This window comes from Syngnathoides biaculeatus, chromosome 9, assembly GCF_019802595.1.
Source record: "Syngnathoides biaculeatus isolate LvHL_M chromosome 9, ASM1980259v1, whole genome shotgun sequence".
NCBI lineage: Eukaryota > Metazoa > Chordata > Actinopteri > Syngnathiformes > Syngnathidae > Syngnathoides > Syngnathoides biaculeatus.
Window position 1 is genome coordinate 164,306 of NC_084648.1, and position 19,633 is coordinate 183,938.

General features: G+C 40.7%; 1 long non-coding RNA gene across 1 annotated transcript; it reads left to right on the forward strand.

The window, feature by feature from the left end:
• The first annotated feature begins 331 nt into the window (after positions 1-331).
• On the forward strand, positions 332-17,485 carry LOC133506756 (uncharacterized). The gene is made up of 3 exons (XR_009796595.1): positions 332-831; positions 948-1,331; positions 17,460-17,485. It is a non-coding gene; the product is annotated as an uncharacterized LOC133506756 (long non-coding RNA).
• Positions 17,486-19,633: the final 2,148 nt, after the last annotated feature.

Below are 19,633 nucleotides of genomic sequence, written 5' to 3' on the forward strand. Positions count from 1 at the left end.
ATCTGGGATAGACTCCAGCTCACCAATGACACTCATGAAGAAAAATACAGAAAATGGTTGGCTGAAAGGATAGATATTGAAAGTGAATTTCTTTCCCAATTTGCAGCATCCCTTAGAAGCCTTGACACCCCCAGAATTCAATATTTCAGATATTTTCAAGCCGTTTGTGGTTGTGTATGAAGGTACAATCATAAAAACTCAAATTGCTTGTCGCCATAGAAAGAGCATGGGACTAATTAGGTTCGAGGATCAATAGTAATTTTAATTTAAAATAGAAACTTCAAGTAGGAGAACAACTGAAACGTGAGATCAGAATATAATATACAGTAACACGTGCACATTGCAGTTTGAGAGCCTCGGCAATGTCGGGTAATTTCATGTAATGGAGGCGGGCGTTCTTAACCTAAGCTCCCCTCCCCATTAACATGTTCTGTGAGGGGCTATTTCAGCACCACGGCACCATGAACAGAACAAACAAGTACACACCGAAACACAACTTAAAACAGGTATGTGAGAACTAACGAGTGGATAATGGTGGGCCACTGATGGGGCTACCTCCATTATGACGGGTGTATGTAATGGAAGGCTGTCTGTCTTATGTTTGAGCAGGACTTTTTACTGGAGATTGAGGTACCATGGAGGATGTGTTCCCATTTGTTTGTACTTCTGTCATGTTATGATCTACTTAGCAGGGATGTTGCATCAGAAAGAGTGGAGGAAATTACGAGATGACCACTACATATGTGATATCAACACAACTCGACATAACCGACATTGCAACATGTACTGAACATATTAATCTGGTTTGGCATTTTCCCACTACACCACCTGGTAAGTACAATTGCACGTGAACTCATATTATTATTATTATTATTATTATTATTGTGTATTATTTTACTTTGACAATATTAGAGATGAGTTTTGATCCCTCCATTCCATTTTCCAAGGTGCTTATCCTCATGAGGGACACGAGAGTGCTGGAGCCAATCCCAGCTGTCATTGGGCAGGAGGCGTGGTACACCCTGAACTGGTTGCCAGCCAATCGCAGGGCACATGGAGACAGACAACAGTCGCACTCACAAACACACCTGGGGGCCATTTAGTGTCTCCAATGAATGCATGTCTTTGGGATGTGGGAGGAAACCGGAGTGCCCGGAGAAAACCCACACAGACACGGGGAGAACATGCAAACTCCACACAGGTGGGGGCGGGATTTGAATCCCAGTCCTCAGAACTGTGAGCCTCATTTATTTTGCTACGCCCGCCTCTACTTCCTCCCCTGTGAGAGCTGACTCCCAACCATCTTCTGGCTGCCATCATTCACAAATAAGGTAATTAATTTGACAGTGATGTACTTTGAATTTGATTGAGAAATCTTTTACTTGGGCTGAAATTGCTTAGATTCAAATTACAGCCAGATGATCAAGGTTAGCGTCACCGATGGTTTCGTGGTACACACACCTGACTGTGTCGTGGGCAGCGTGGGTTTAATTCCCGCTCAGTGATGTTGTCAATATGTCCCCTGCAACTGACTGGTGACCAGTTCAGGGGGTAATCTGCCTTTTGCCCGAAGTTTGCTGGGATAAGCTCGGGCACTCCTGCAACCCTTGTGAGGATAAGCAGCTTGTAAAATTGATGGATGGGTCAAGGTTAAAGGGCTTTGTTGACATGGTTCCAGCTCACATGCGGAAATAACCATGGCCATTTAGAAATAGAACCTTGACTTTTGGTTGTTGAGAAAAACACAAGAGCAGTCTCCCAAGTGGTTCCAAATGTTCTTTTTCCCTATGTTGAGTCTTGGCACCCTGATTGCTCAACCTTTGATAGAACTTGCTGTTTACACAGACCAATGAAGGGAAACAACATTACAGCCCATCATCTGTAACCTACAACTTGGGTTAAGGACATTAATGCAAATCTGCAGGTGGGTTGGCACGCAACTTTTCCTAGTGCTTCATCTTTGACACTTTTGCAATTTTCTCCAAAATATGTGCAGAGGGGGCCAAGCATGTCGCCAGCTGCTGCACAGCTGAGAAGACACAAGTGCTACTTAATTGTATTTCATGTGTTTATGTAAAACACTCATCAGTTGCACCAGAATCACGAATTTGGCAACAAGTGTTTCCTAAACAGCAGCGAGTAATTCAACACATGAGCCAGTGAGGAGATATCAATTTGCACATATTTCAGGAAGATACTTGATAATGCACTTGAATTTTTGCATATAAACTGTTTCTATTATGCATATTTTTCTCATTTATCTAGTTTTTTCAAGTTCTGTTGTTACCTGAAAGAGAAACAAGACCCTGCACTAAAATAGCATTTTCCCAGAGAACAGCAAACAACAAGTTTATGTTGTGATTCAATCTACACATTGTCATAGGTTTTTGAATCAACGAAACCAGATGCCACCTTCATAACTGAGGTGTTATTTCTACTACCTAGTAAGCCAGAGTTCCCAATGGTCTGAGCAGATACTACACAACGGTACCCTCTAATATCAAACTTGGAGTAGCTAACTTCAGATACCCCCTGAGTGATCGGGATGAAAATGAATGAATGCCGTGACCGTCTATCCCTTAAGTGGCATTGCATTAAAAAACAACTTCATTCTGTAGAGAATATTTCGATGTGGCCTCAGTGAACATAGTTTGTCGATACATCAAAAAAAGAAATTTAAAACTCTACTATGGAAAGTCCAAGTCATAGATCACCAACATCCTGAAACACGGAAACGTTTTCTCAGGGCCTGAGCTCATCTGAGATGAACTGACATAAATTGGAAATTGATAGTTAAAGGTCCATACAAATTTCGGAGCACCATATGCTGCCATTCAAGCAACATCTTTTTCAGGGATGCCCCTACTTATTTAGGAAAATACCAAGCCACATACTGCCTGTGTTACAATAGCTTGGCTTTGTAGTAAAACACTGCAAGCACGAGACTGGCCTGTCGGCAGTACAGAGCTGTCTTCAACTGAAAACATGTGTTGCACATTATGAGGCACAAAATACAACAGGGAGACTTCAGACTATGGAGTAACTGAAATTTCACATCAAGCACAAATGAGAAAAAATTCCACCTACTAAGCTTCAACAATTAATATCCTCAGTTCCCAAATACCTAATGAGTGTAGTTAATAGGAAAGTTGAGGTAACGCAGTGGTAAACATGCCCATCCAAGCCATTTTGTTTTTCCCATTTAAGATGTCAAATTCAGAATGAGTGAATATGTGCCAGGAACAAAACAATTAAACAACATTAAATGCCTTGTCTTTGTGGTGTTTTAAATGAAATATACAGTGGAACCCTGATACCTGAAGCTTCTGCAACAAGTCCACGGTGTTCCTGTCATTTTTACCAAAGTCAATTGGCTAAAATTCAATTCATTCAAAGCAAGAATGAATAGATGGCTCATCTTTCTAATGGGGATTTTAAGTTTAATAGGATTAGCTACAGAGTATATGAGATCCTAAATAAGCAGTTGGTTGTAGCTTTAAATTTTGCGACAGTGAATCTTTTTCAGTGCAGTCAGATGGGATGTGAGAGCCTTGATGAGATTTGATTGCTGGCAGCTAGGAGATTGCTGAAATTTAGCAGAAGATTAAACAAATGTAAATTACACTCCTTAACACAAATTACGGGCACATTTGCAAATAATGAGGCATTTTATTCTTTATTATTGTACCTTGTCTCATGCTCTCTTATGTCGTGTTTGCATGGACTCCCTGTGAATGCTTTGATTTTGTCTGCGTACTACAGGTTCCTCCCATATTCTAAAATCATGCATGCATGTTTGCTTCATTGAAGACTCCATATTAAGTACCAGCAAGTGTGAATGTGAGTGTGATCACTTATTTATGCCCGTGTTTGACTGGGAACCAGTCCAGCGTCTGCCTTCCCTCTCATCAAAGTCAGCTGACATAGTCACCTGTGACCCTCGTGAGGCCAAGCAGTGAAGGAAATGGATGGGTGGATAGCTGACGATCCGAGTTAGCATCGAGAACGTATTTTTTAAGTGGTCTTTGAGACACAGACGATTGTGCGACAAATATCCTGCCGAGCAACAAGTGCTCACACAAATATCTGCTGTCACCAGGAGAAGGTGAAATCAGAGGAGTTAATCGCTTCTCTTTAATTTGTACTGTTAACCATGCAGATTATTAAGTCTGTAATGCTATTCCACAAGATGCACAACACCCGCCCCAAATCCCTAAAAGGCTCCGCCCTATTCAATCGCATTCGACACTTTGCTCATGACAATAACTGTGACGGACTCCATTGGGCAGTAAGAGAAAGTACTGTAGTTTTCCTGCTCAAATATAATTGTGTCGTGCCTGACTATGTAAGATATTAGACAATAGAAAGTGAAAACCACCTTGTGACTCAGATGGATTCCACTCTTTGAAGTATCCAACATACTGGTTACAGATGCTCGATGCCGAAACTTGGCACCTCAGTGAAAAGCATTTAGGATGACTCTCTTCATCCAGGCACAGATGGTGCTGTTTATCTTTGAAAGGGTAGCGAGGATGCGACCGCCCATCTAGTCAGTAACCTTGTATTAGCTGGCATGAGGAAAGACAGGGAAAAAAGGAAGCGCTTAACATTGACAGATGCTGACCATTAAGGCCTATTGGGAAGTGCCTTCTTGTCAGGGCCGCCCCGTTATGTTTTTTGTTTTTTTTAATAGTTTTCTGTCAAAGTGTTGGAATTGATGCCACCGTGGCCTTACGCTGATCACCTTTGGAAAACAAGAACAGATAATGAGCTCCATTGCATCTCAAAGCTAAATGTCTACAATGTACACGCGTTAAGGAAGACTGTCAGGATCTCAGCTTTTTGTCCGTCAAACACTTTTATATTGCTGAGGTTGATCAGGTGATGGATTGCGACATTTACCACCCAATTTGCTCTCATTGCTGCCAAAGTGATTTCAAGGTAGCAAACGCATGACCCTTTCAGGCTGGATGTCTGCCAAGGTCCAGTACACCTACCTTAATAAGTGTCAGTGTGACAGCAGGCTACACGACACTGGTGGAACATTATGCTCTATCTACAATATAGATGGACAACAAAAACATCAGATCGCAGAGACATGACCTTTTCCGAGCTACAGCTGGCATTACCACTGGTGCTAATGCTGCAGTTCAATTTTGAGCGTATTTTAGGAAATTCACCATCAATATTTTTTCAAAAAATAACTTCACGCGCTCTCCTTTTCCTGCTTCAATCGTAATGGCTATATTTTAAACTTGACTCAGAATAAGTAATGCAACAATTTTGACATCTTGTTAATATTTTATGTTGGATAAAAAACATTCTTTTCAACTTGTGGTATTTTTTAATATTCATCCATCCATCCATTTTCTAAGATGCTTATCCTCACAACGGTCATGGCAGTGCCGTAGTTTATCCCAGCTATGTTCGTGCAGGAGGCAGGGTAGATCCTGAACTGGTTGCTAGCCAATCACAGGGCAGATATAAATAACCATTCACATTCAGTTTTCAATTAACCTACCATGCTTGTTTTTGGGAGGTGGGAGGAAACTGGAGTGCCCAGAGAAAATCCATGCAAAACTTAGGTTTTATCTTTTATGTGTCGGGTCTGTCAGAAAAGGAAAAAAATAGGTACAATATGAAACATCCTCGTGTGTGTACTTGGCTCAAGGAAGAAACCTTATACTAAACCCAGGTTGAGTGGGGCGACCATCTGCCTCGGGATACTTTATGAATGGTGATGAGGTGAGAAGGATGGACAGAAAAAAAGATGAAGGGAGACGTGCTGTGTCAAGGGAAATAGATCTCCCTGCAGTCTAGGCCTATGGCAGCATCACAAAGAGATGAGCCCACAGAAGCCTTAGTTATTCCAGACGATACGTTTTATCACAGAGGTAAGTTTTAGGTTTGCTCAAAGAGAGTGGTCTACCCTCCGGACTGCAGGGAGATGGTTTGACAGTTGTATCAAAATGTCGGCGCATACAACCAGAGTGACGAGCAAGTAGCGACCACCTCAAGGAACAATGAGAGAACTTCTGTGAGAATCTGTTTTCTGGGTAGTACTGTACTATAAAAATCTAAATCCTCTTAAATTGTTTGGTTGTCAAGGTCGTAGCCTCAACTTTATTGCTCCCTGAAGCGATTGATTGGTCTTGATAAATGGAGCTATAATGTTGCGCTGAATCTTGATGACTCAAAGCTACTTGCATTTGATAAGACTTGTTCTTTCCCGACATTGCAAAAGAAGAACTTTAGACTTGACCGGTAAATATAGGACTTTAAATTGTTGAAGCTGATGTAACGACTTTTCATCAGCATCACTTCCACTCAAAGCATTAAGGTTACTGATCATACTCGAAGTCTTTTTTTTTCTTCTTCACACAAGTGTGTGCGAAATGCATTCATACTCCCTGTGCTGGGTTGAAACTCATATTTGATTTTTCAAAGACACGCAAAATTTGTCAGTGACATGCGTGCTGGTGTCTGTGATGAAGAAAAGATTTCTACCTGGAGTATGAATGGAAATCATGCCCCTATAATGGCTTATTTGTTGGAAATAATACATCAAGAAGACAACATCGTTCAGCTGTAATGTGACTGTCTGAAAGCAATGACGCACCCAAAATAATGGTTCAAAATCCCCTCTGCTCTCCGCTATCTGTTTCCAGGTGACAGTACACAAGCAGTGAGGTGTCTGTCACATGTGCAAGAGAAACTATTGCGGGCACATTTTGTTCAAAAAGGCCAGGGTCAAACATGGGTGGTGGTCAGTATTGTGAGAGAATGACAGTAAATGCAATTATGTGTCATTTTCTTCCTCTGAAAGCAGCCTCGTTCATGTAAATGCTATCAAAGTGAGTGGTGCACCGTAGTTCTGACAAACAGCACCTCTGCTTCACAGTAATATAATAGCAAATGTCATATTTACTGATGGGTGATTGTGACTCAGCGGCTTTCACCTTCGACCTAATCAACTATCACACTGTGTTGGTTGTTGCATTGTCACTGTAACTCGTTTTCTATTCCAGAAAAATTGTGCTCAGACTTTATATTCCATGACACTGACTAAATTGTGTTTCAAATTCACTCCATGATTGCTCTCTTTTTTTACATTATCTTGTTCACTGTGGAAAGAGAAAATTGCACATTTAACTTTATTACTGGCCATTTTCCCAAGCAGATTATGAATTTTCAGATTGATGCCCTTGTTGTCAAAGGCAGCTCGCTTTGGAGATGATGGTTTTTAGAACACTGCTTTGATTCATAGCTTGTATTTTCTAAACAGTAAAACTATTCCTGAAAATGGACTCAAGGCCACTGAAGCCATTTATGATTGAAATGATGAAACAGGGGAGCGCGGTGGACGGCTGGTTAGCACATCTGCCTCATAGTTCTGAGTTCTGAGCTTCGCCTGTATGGAGCTTGCATGCTCACCCCGTGCCTGTGTGGATTTTCTCCAGGTACTTTGGTTTCCTCCCACACCCCCTAAACATGCATGGTAGCTAAATTGAAGATTGCCTGTAGGTGTGAATGTTAATGTGAGTGGGAATGATTGTTTGCTTATAGGTGTCCTGTGATTGACTGGCGACCAGTTCAGGGCGTACCCCACCTCTCAGCATTGTAACATGGGAGGAGGTGGGTTGTCACTAGTCTCTGATCCTGGGGCTGGGCCCCTCTGTATGGACGGCTGCTTGGTGTAGGGAGTCTCTTCTCATGCCCTGTGGCTGATCTCCAGGTTGCCTCTCTTATGTTTCATTTGTGACGTGCCCCAATTCACCTTCCTTTATACCAAAGAGGGGACACCATTTCACCTTTGAGCTGGACAGGAACTGGCTACACTGTGGGACAAGCGGGTTGATGGGGGCCTCTCTGGGAGTGAGGAGCATTGCCGGTGTGGTGCATGGGGTGGGAGTGGGGGTTGGATGGGATTGGATGGTGGCATTGGGTCTTTGTGACCTCCTTCAGGTAGCCAGTTTTCTGGGGCCCCCTGTGGGGTCAGTAGACCAGTCTAGATCCCTCTGTGTTGCAAGTATCCCATCCACTGGGCCACTCTTAGGTGGGAGTCCTGGCCCGGACCACGTCTCTCAAATGGGTGGGGTTGAGTCCTCATTTCCCACGGCGCAGGCACAGCAATTACATTTACAATTGGTAGAACAGGATTGGTCATATGTCAATCGACACGTGCGAACGCCATAGTTACCTTTTTTCTTTCGCTGTTGTTTTTTCGTTTCCCCACTTTAAAAAGTTTGTTCTCTTTGAGTGAAGGACTCAAATACTCTAATAAAATATAGGAAGTAGCTAAAACCTAAGATCGATATGTTTTCCTTATAATACACAGAGGAATAGTGGGTCAAGTACAGGAAAAGACAGGATATTACTTTCATAACATTTGTTTTGAACTGCCCAGAGAGGAAATTGATTTTTCCTGCCATTGCCACCTTCCCACAACCCCTGTTCCCGTCTCTCGTGTCAGCGAGCTAATCGTGCCCGTAAAGTTGACTCAAGAGGAGAAGTTCAAATAGAATTAGCCCCATTCTGCCTCATTAGGTAAGATCCCAACAATCCATCCAGCCTTCCTTGCTACGCCGTGCGGTGACGTTTTCCACTTACACAGATGTACGTTACCATGGAGAAACCTCCTTGGCCTTCTATGTGACTCAGGGAACACAGCTGCTGGATTTTTCTGTAAACAGACCCTTGTAGATCATTCAAATATACTATAAGGCATTGATTCGTTGCTTTGTAGGAAATTGCAGGGTTTTTTTAAACTCCATCTGAATACTATAAAAATACAGAAACAGATGCAATTATGAAGTGTCAACGGTATCGTTAATTCTGATTTGTTGCTTCATAGTGAGAAAACAATGAAAGGATATTGGGTAAAAAAAAAAAACATACATACTCACCCCTCACAGCAGTTTTGCCATTATCATCTTGATTCATAAATATGTTGGTGGACATCTTGAAAGAATTGTGGCTGTTTGGTTCACCCGACGTGCTTTGGTGCCAAATGCCCCCCACTGGCAGTGAGTAGAGGCATGCCGGACTGTGTGGTTTTGGTAGTGAGTCACTTGTTGTACAGTGTTTATCACAGGGATGTTCCAGACCCACCCACAAAACCTGTTCGTGTAAACCCATAGTGCAGAGAGCCTCCGTCAAACCCTGTAAACAAATGCAAAATAGATCCCGAAAAACACTTTTGATGAAACCTCTGCGCCTATTCTCAGTTGCTCAGATCTTCAAATAAAATAAAACCTGTGCTTTCTTCAATTTTTTGTCACTCTCAGTTGAGGTTTCCTTGAAAATTTACAATGAAGAAAAGAGATCTAAAACACTGTATCTTTAAACACCCAAATATTCGCCCAAACCATATAATTTCATCTGCCAAACATTCCATTGCTTATTACAACTCTATAAAGCGAAACACCACAGGCAGGGTGACGATTTGCATAGATGTTATGGTAACTTCAAACCTTTAAACAACTTTAAAACACACGAGCATTAACACAGATAAACAGAGTCTACAGCAATACCCATCGGCTTATAGTCTCTCTTCTTTGTGGAAATAATGCATGTTAAAATATCAGAACATGGTAATGTATTGCACAGAAGGGGTATCCTGTTTTTGTTGCTCTTAATTATGCTGCATTTCTTCCTTACTACTGCAAAGCACGTTACCGCACAACTTGCAACTACTAAATTTGGACTTGCCTGTCTACCGTGAAAACTCATGAAAAAAAAATTGCTTAAACAACATATCACGCTGGTTTGAACAATAAACAGTATTAGAGCAAGTGAAACGCATATTGGATGTAAAAAGATGGCTAGCGGATAACGCAAGGAGCTAATTTCGCAGTCTACGTCTTCATTCAGGTGTCCTTTTCACCCATCACAAATACATATGCACAACATGACGGTATGCATATATACATTTATATACTGTGGTTTAGTACTTCACTGTTTTATGTGCCATTTGATTTATTTACATGGCCGCCCCACAGTCAGGAAACCTGAGTTTGAGTCATCAGTGGAACCTCTCTGTGTGGTGTTTGCATGGTCTTTAATGCATGCGTAGGTTGCCCCTGGGTAATCGGACTTCCTCCCACATTCCAAAAACATGCATGCTAGGCTGAGTAAAGACTCTAAATTGCCCTTTAATGTGAACGTGAGTTTGAATGGCGAAATTGTTCTGGTCCAGCTAATGACGCTGCCAGTATGTGTGGAGGCTGGAACTTATTCTCTGTTTGTCACGTACCGAACTGTGTGATCCGAATGAAGCAGGAGTACGACCCACGTATCGTGAACACACTGCAGGCGTGGTTCAGCGACACGGTGTCCATCTTGCCTAACTTCGATAAGCTCTTCATTAACGCAGCGGCCACTGTCACGGCCACGTTGTGACTGGGTCTGTGTGCTACTTTGCGGCGTTTATCTTTGTGTGTTTGCTTTGCTTAACATCACACAGCTTTTGAGAAGCTTTAACACAGTTCCCATGGAAGCTTGCCAGGTGGGAGGGTGGCTGCTTGATGTGCTATTAGTCTGTATGATGCGCCTCCATTTCTCTTCCAGCACATTCCACTGCTGTGTGTGTGTGTGTGTGTGTGTCTTTTCCACTTTGTAATCAGGCTTTTTCTTCCACCCTGCAGCGTGTCTGAAATACAAGTAGACACTTTTTCAACACGTTTCTTTCTTCTCTCACACAGGTTCAAGCTGTTCATTTTCCCTGCGGCCCTCTCACACTCATGATACTTTCATCAGATGACAGAAATTACAGCTGGTGGCAGTGTGAAGATGTGTCAGACCCCCCTCCCTCCCCATTGCGCGCCACAACCATATTGTTAAAAACTGATATTTTGACGGTCGTTTTCGCATCTTTCATGTTGCCTGTGGGTGTATGTCTTTCTGTCTTGAAGTGGTGAGTGTTGGGTTATGTTCACACTTGAGGTCAACTCATTTTTTTGCACAATGTGACATCTAGTATATGAATTTTTTTCTCAGTATGGGTCAAATTATTTCTCATATCTGATCAAGTGCTCTTTCATATGTAGATATAAATCAGATATGTATCCGATCCAAGTGCAGTACGTCATCAAAAAGCAAATAACATCACAAGTGTTCAAGAAAACGGACAAATTGTGGATTCGTAATAAATGTGAGAAGATTTTGGCTGCAGTTTCACAAATTTGTTACCACACATGCATCGGGATTGAAACCTACATGAGGAACCTTATTTACTTGCGTTAAATCAATGCGCTTGTGTGTCACTTCAGTGATGCGTCGAGTCTTGTCTAATCTTGGAAACTAAGCAAGCCTGGTTCTTACTTGGATGAGAGACCACCTGGAAATACCAAGTGCAGTAAACCTCCAAAACCTCTGGAAGTAATCTAGAAATTAGGGAATTGAAATTAGTAAGTAACCTTTTTAAGTACTAAGTAACCTTGTTTTACTCAATAAGAGATCTATGCTACCTTATCATTTTTATTGTCAATAAAAGGTGATTCTTGGTAAGTTATATACATACCAAAACATACGGACCCAAACTAAACATTGAACAAATTAAATATACATTATTGAAATGGAATAGAAAACAATGTGACATGTTATAGTAAGAAAAACAATAGATGCCACAGCTTGACAAAGTATGACAATTGCTTCCATCTACTCTAAGTACTTTCCCCAATGTCCTACTATACAAGAATATATGCCTTGAGACATGAGTTTAATATGTGCTGTGACTATGCTCATAATTCAAATCACTTGCTTCTCAAATAATCTTTCCCCACTGAAATGAATGGAAATGCCATTAATCCATTCCAACCCCTTCCAAGAAAATGTAGTGTGTTTTTGTTTAATGTTAAGTATAGAATTCCATAATATTGTACTTTATAAAACTGTACAGTCACAGTATAATTGAATATATTTCAAAAGAATTAAACAGTTTTTGTCACACCTGGAAGCTATATAAGACAGCTGAGGTATCACGTACAAAGACATTTGAACAGTGGAAGACGCCTTAGCTCATCGCAGAGGATAAGTACTATGACTCTGAGTAATGTTACATTGAATATCCTAATGTGTTGTTGCACCGTTCCCTATATTTAAAGTGTTTCGTTTGTCAGTAAATTTCAAGCGGGCATGGCATTAAACAGTTTGAGGCCTCTAGTTTGAAGAATTGTTCACTATTTCCAAAGCGCGGATTATTGTGAAGTGAGTTGTGTTACGTTCACTTCAACGATTCAGCTGTTGGGTGTATCTCAAATTTAGCTTGTAAGTCAAAGCAAAAACAAAAAAAAATCAGTTGAATAACTCAAAATGCTCTTATGTAGGGTAACTCGTCACTTGCATTGAGGTTCTGGGTCCTAAAATATTGTGTGTTTGGCTAAATTTAATGTTTAGTGATGAGTTTTTAGCTCATACACACACACACACACACACACACACGCACAGACACAGCACCGAGTGTATGAGTCACAGGGCCGTGGGGTAAATGTGGTGATAACTTTAACAGCCACAATTTTCTTGATACAGATGAAGGCACGTTCTATTTTGATGAGCTTAATAAAAGCAGTGTGCACATGTGAATATGAAGCACTAAAAGCCACTGAATAAACCAGCAAAGCACACCGATCCATCTGCTCCCACAAACGCTGGAAGCATCCTTAAACGTCCCACCAGATGGTGTTTAAAAAAAAAAAAAAAAGAACAGCATCTCAATTCTATTTTGTATTTATTGATTTTGTTTTTAGGTAAATTCAATTTAGAGTTACACTATTTCATTTGAAATAACTTTACTGGCATAAGGATTACCACCTAAGGTGTGTCTTGATCGAAGGGAGACAGGAGTCATAGAACAGCTGCTTCAGAAACATAAACAAGAAGTATGTTTTACTTTCTGGATATGTAAGTTACAAACTGAGCTGTGCCTGCCAGATGTGACCAGTCAGTGTCTGCAGGGATGGGGGATCATATACAGTATATTGTGCCTTCCATATTCCATCTGTGACAAAATGCAGACTGCCTCTGGTTACTCTGTTTATAAATGCAAACATGACTTTATTATTATCAATTTGCATTCAGTGTTAAACATCAGTGAATGCCTTTGAAGTATAACTTGACCTTAAATCCATGAATTGATCATGGACAGCTCGGCAATTAACCTGATTCAAACTTGTAATTGTGTTTATGGTGTGTTGCTGAAATGAGGCACATCTCAAGAGGGAAACGCTCTTTAATTGTATCTGTTTTTTGCTTTTATTTCGAGAGGAAAACCGCACAGCCTGCTGCTCATTTCAAATAAGCCTGTGAAAAAGAGCAATAAATAATTAAACCCAAAGAACAGAAAGCTGAATATCGATCTCCTCTTCAAATGTGAATGTAATCCTCAAAGAATGCAGTAAATACAAGCCTTCACGTGGTGTGAAAGCAATTGAGATGAGTTTATTGACAGGAGGTGGAGGAAAGTTGGTTTTCAAGCTCCCTCACAAGGGTGTCAATGTTATGGAACCGTCTCACAAAATTGTAGCCAAAAGGTATGGAAATGCACCGGCCGCCAGAAGAAGCCTTTTTGTGCAAACACTTCCAATTTCACTTAGATTCATCTGGACGTTAAAGCCTCTTTAGTCCTCCAAAATCAATTTTTGAACTGTGAGTGGGACGCTGACAGATTGGCTGTTTTCCTGCCGCGGCTGTATTAAATCAGTGAGAAGCCCAACCAACAAAGAACCGGATCCACAGAAGTCTCGGTGATAACATTTTAATTGTGAAATATCAATTAAATAAAAAAACAAATAAAATGTAAAAAAAAAAAAAAAGAGATGAGCTTGTCACATAAAGAGATTATAAACGCTTCTGTTTTGACCTTTCCTTTCAAAGGTTAACCAGTTGGACATGATCTCATGTGGCCTCATCTGATGTGCTGCACGGCAGTATCAGATTCATGAAGGAAGCCTTCATGAATCTGATACTGCCGTGAGATCATCGGCCACATTTACGCTCATTAACCTTTGACCCCCGTCCTTTTCTAGAGGTCCAGTCTTGAACTTGCATAAGGATTACACGTTAAAGTATGCCAGAGCAAGGACTCACATTTGCAGGCCTAAAGAGGCAAACTTAAATCAGGACAGTCAGATCCTCAGGTGCGTCTCAATGGCATCAGTCAAATCCAATGTCCTGGTGGGAGGGGGGATCTGTCTTCGCCAGTCCACAGACAGCAGTGTATGGGGTGTTATCTTATAATGTAGTTACCCTACCGATGATAACCTAATGAAGATATGCCGAGAACATTGCACCAAACGTTATTATTTTTAAAAGCTTGTAGTGCTGATGTACCCTGAGTCCACTGACAACAGAAAGTGAAAAATGTAAAAGTTGACATACTAAGCTATTGTGCTAATGGACTGTTTGATGGAAAATTATATTCAAAGGGGAATTAAACCCAAGGTGTCAAAACATTTGTGATATTTTAGAGGTGCACATTTTCATTATCTGTATTTATTTTTTAAAAAGTTTCTAAAAGATTTACTCCTACATCTTTTCACACTTGCCATAATGCCAAATTTTGGAATATAAGTGTGTTAGCCATTTCCCACAAACTTTATTTACTAAGAAAACCATACAGTTATTAAAGTTATTAAAGTGGGTAACTGGCAGCACGGTGGATCAGCTGGAAAGCGTTGGCCTCACAATTCTGCGGTACTGGGTTCAATCCCGGCCCCGCCTGTGTGGAGTTTGCATTTTCTCCCCGTGCCTGGGTGGATTTTCTCCAGGCACTCCGGTTTCCTCCCACATCTCAAAAACTTGCAACACTAATTGGACACTCTAAATTGCCCCGGTGTGATTGTGAGCGCGGCTGTTGTCTGTCTCCATGTGCCTGAGATTCGCTGGAAACCTGTTCATGGTGTACCCCGCCTCCTGCCCGATGATAGCTGGGATAGGCTCCAGCACGCCTGTGACCTTCGTGAGGATAAGCAGCTAAGACAATGGATGGATGGAAAGTGGGTAACTCTCTACCGCCACTTTAATTGTCACTGTGGCAGAGGCCAACATGGTGGGCTCCTTGGAGTGCTGAATTTTTCTGGTTACATAATTCTTACTCTGAAACCATATTATTAATCATAATACAGTGTTTTGACTAGTACTGAAAAATACAATGTATATTAGCAAAAAAAAAAACAAACAAAAAAAAGCTTGAGCCTACTTGACCTTTCAGGGTAAGAGGCATATGGTGTGGCAGCACGATGGCTGAGTTGCACTTCAAACTCACCCACAACTCTAATGAAGACAAGCGCTATAGAAAGCGGATTGATGGGCCTTCAATGCAAACTGCGCCCTGCCTGATTGCTGCCCTCTGTCACAGACCTCAAACAGCTACTGTAGAAGTCAGGAAGGCTTGTGGGCCAGCCACGACAGCCCTCAGGGGGTGTTAGCGTGAGATCAAGCAAACGATGTATAATTTGTACAAACTCTGCACCATTGGCACTAAAGTTACTGCTAGAAAATTATAGCAAGAACATTTCCACAAGCTAAAATCATGCAATATGTGATAGTGTAACCCTGCTGACTTTTGTTAAAGCAAGTCTTTTTTTTTTTTTTTTTAGCAATGCAAGCCATTACATGATGAGATCAACCTTGCTTGAATACATAAATGCTTGATATTTGAGATTGGTGAGGAGTAACTGATCTCAGCGCAGCTCTCTTTGCGGCAGTCATTGAATGCAAAATTAGTTCAACAAAATGTAGGCACCAATTTGCACCTTAAGGTTTGATCATCTTAAAGTTCAAAAACTTTGCATGTGAATGAATGTTCGGGAAAAATGTAAGAATTCTTCTTCGGATAAATCTCGAAAGATGTCCTTTCAGTCAGCATCACAGGATGAAATTGATTTTGTTTTGCTTTTAACGCTGGCTTTTGTGATAGTTGTTGAGTGGCGGGTCAGTCTCACCAAGGGATGTGAAGGTAAAGATCATGAGAAGATAAGATTTTAACTGTTTGGAAGTCATTTTGTCTACAAACCCAATTCCAATTAACTTGGGTCATTGTGTTAAATAAAAACAGTACAATGATTTGTAAATCATGTTCAACCTGTATTTAATTGAATGTATCACAAAGAGAAGATATTTCATGCTCAAACTGATAAACTTTGTCTTTAGCAAATAATCACTAACATGGAATTTTATGGCTTAAACACTGGCACAGGGTCATGTTATGTCACCTTTTCTTTTAACATCCATCCATCCATTTTCTTAGCCGCTTATCCTCACAAGGGTCGCGAGGAGTGCTGGAGCCTATCTCAGGTGTCAACGGGCAAGAGGCGGGGTACACCCTGGACTGGTTGCCAGCCAATCGCAGGGCAAATAGAGACAAGCAGCTGCACTCACAATCCCACCTAGGGGCAATTTAGAGTTCCCAATTAATGTTGCATGTTTTTGGGATGTGGGAGAAAATCGGAGTGCCCGGAGAAAATCCACGCAGGCACGGGGAGAGCATGCAAGCTCCACACAGGGAGGGCTAGGATTGAACCTGGGTCATCAGAAATGTGAGACCAATGCTTTCCAGCTAAACCACCGTGCCACCCCTTTCTTTTAATAACGTTCAATAAATGTTTGGGAACTGTGGACAATAATTGTTAAAGTTATGTAGGTGGAATTATTTCCTATTCTTGCTTGATGTACAGCATACATTGTTCAACAGTCTCTGTTGTTGTATTTTATGCTTCATAATGCAGCACACATTTTCAATGTGAGACAGGTCTGGAATGCAGGCAGGCCAGTCTCGTACCCACACCTTTTTTACTCTGAAGCCATGCTGTTGTAACGTGCGGAATGTCATTTGTCTTGCTAAAATAAGCAGGGGCGTCCATGAAAAGGACGTTGCTTAGATGGCAGCATATCTTTCTCCAAAACCCACATGTACCCTTAAGCATTAATGGTGCCTTCACAGATGTGTAAGTTATCCATCCCATTGGCACCAACACATGCCTATACCATCACAGACTCTGCCTTTTGAACTTTGCATCCGTAACAGTCCGGATGGTTTGTTTTCTCTTTGACTTCTCTTTGACTTCTATTATACATTTTGGTCTGGTAATTCTTCAAATCTCAAGTGTCTTTTTTGTGACGGCACACATTTAGATAAAAGACAAAAATCCCGGAATTAACAGTTTTGGTATTATTGATGACAGTATATATTTCTTTATATTTATTTTGCCCATCAACAACAATAACAAAAAAAAGAAATAAAAAATAGTCCACATTTGGTGTAGAATTGTATTTTATAAAAGCAAGCCCGCAAACTCGCGAGCTGACCCAAAATATTTTTAAAAATGATTTTTAACCTCAACTTACTTGTTGTTCTTCACCTAAACTTATTATTGTGGATTCATTATGCTACACTATTTGAATAGCTGTCATTGATCGGTATGATCATGCTACTTAGCACTTTGTCGCCATTGTTTTTTCAGGTGGACCACAGAGCTGGAATCCTTGCCGTATATCTCGTAAATTCAGAGTAACATTGTTGCAGTACAACTCCTGCTGCCTCTGCAACTGTCAATTTCCTTCTGTTCTTGCCCCTTACAAATAAGCCAATAGAAATAAAATGTAATTACAGGTTCCCTCTCACCAGTGGCTTTCTGCAAATTACAAGAACTAAAGCCTGATGATCTACTCAGGTGCTGTAAACTGAACTCAGCAGAAGCCAAGATGAGTTTTATTTCAGTCTTGGGCCTGTCTCAAGAAATACTAATATACAAATATGAATAATCTCATGAGAAACATCCACGCGTATACATAGTTTTTTAATTTCTCAATGACATCAGGTCTATTTGTAGTCATTTTGAGTTCTTGTATGTTTGTCTAAAGAAAATGTTAATAGTATTTAGGAGTGTGTGTGAAATGCTTTTAATAGTTATATAAATATGAGATTCTTTCTGGAGTACATTGCCCGATCAAGATTAGGGTGACACGACACGACAGAATACTGGAAAAAACTCTCGGGGTGACGTTCCAAAATTGAAGCATGTACGTATCTTCTAAATACATAGATTGTGTTGAAGTCATTTGATGTAGTTTTATGCTTTTTATTATTCAAGGCACGGATGTTTCTCAACTGGAAAGAGAGTGAGTTTCTAAGTGGCAATTGTAAATAAAATACCATTTACTTTCAGTTCTTTATTTATAACCAATGAAGACTTTCAAAATGGTAGAGGGAAGTCAATTTAAAAAAAAAAGTGCAACTGTTTTGACAAATATTTATAAATATAACATGCACGTTTCTGCTGTAGCAATGGTTTGAAAATATGAAATGCGGTTCCTCGATGTCTGTTGTTCTCTACACGGTCACAAAGGTCATCAGCTGTCCGGATGTCATTCCACATCTGTCTGGCCCTGCATAAAACTCTCTCATTCAAGATTGTCTCTGTGAGGTTTGTCATGCGTCTGCAGTTATGCCAGACACAAGCCCGTAAAACAGGGGAGTTGAAGATTCGGATGAGCTTCCCCAGATATCTCGAGATACATTGGAGTTCGGGTCATGTCGCAGAAATTTCTTGATCACTATTTGTGATTGCTCTAAACTCACACTGTCAACTCTTTCCTGTAAACCAAAATATCATGCTGGTTTGTCAAATTGGCTTTCCATTGTAACAAACTTTGCATCTATTATTTTTTTTACGTCCTATACATACACAACAAATTGATGTCAAGGATTTGTTTGAGGGTTGTTCAGCTATTTTTCAAGTTTCATAACAAAAAAAAATGCTTTTCTGACATCACAACAGGTGACAATTTGAATATTTTGGGTACAATTTTTCAAAAATCATGGTAGTTGCCACAATTTGCTTTCACCAATACTAAAAATGTGTTTGTATGTAAATGGATGCGTACTCATAACTCATGTGACTGTTGTATAGCGCATAGCGTACATCCTCGTCCGTCACTCAGAGATGTACTTGGTTGGGGTCACCAATAGCTGCGCTCTCCTCTTGGGAATTCCAAACAATAAAGGACATACTGTAGATTCACCGGACATTGCCTCTTTACTACAATATGGAGTATCGACATTTATATCAAAACTGCTTGCTGCAAAATGGGGCTAGTAATTAATTAAATGTAATGTTGATGCTACTAACTTTCTAACTATAACGTCACGAATCACTTTGCCACTCATACGGTTTGACAACTTTTACTTGCCGCAAAGCAAAACATGCCAAAAAAATGGCAACGCTAGTTATACTGCGTGACTACAGTAAAGCCAGTTGGTGACATGCATTGGGCAGGAGGGGATGGGGTGGGCCGGTGTGGGTCATCAAGTCATGAAGTGAGGCTCCATTCAAATCTCGTTAGCAGTTTCAGCACTTGTGCACTTTTAGGCATGTTACAGAATGAGGTGTGAGCTATATCAGGAGCGTAAGATTTATTTCTCCTCATTAAGAGTGTTTTATTTGACTTTTTAATGAAACTGTTCTGTTCTGCCTAATCACCACACTTTGTTTCCATTTGATTTGCCATCTGTAGACAAATTTGTGAACCTTTTCTTCATTTTATTGACCACTATAAACAAGATGGGGCTTCACGATGTAAAACGCAGTTCTTTAAATGTGCATAAAGGTACTTTCGCGGCATGGAGACAAAAGGA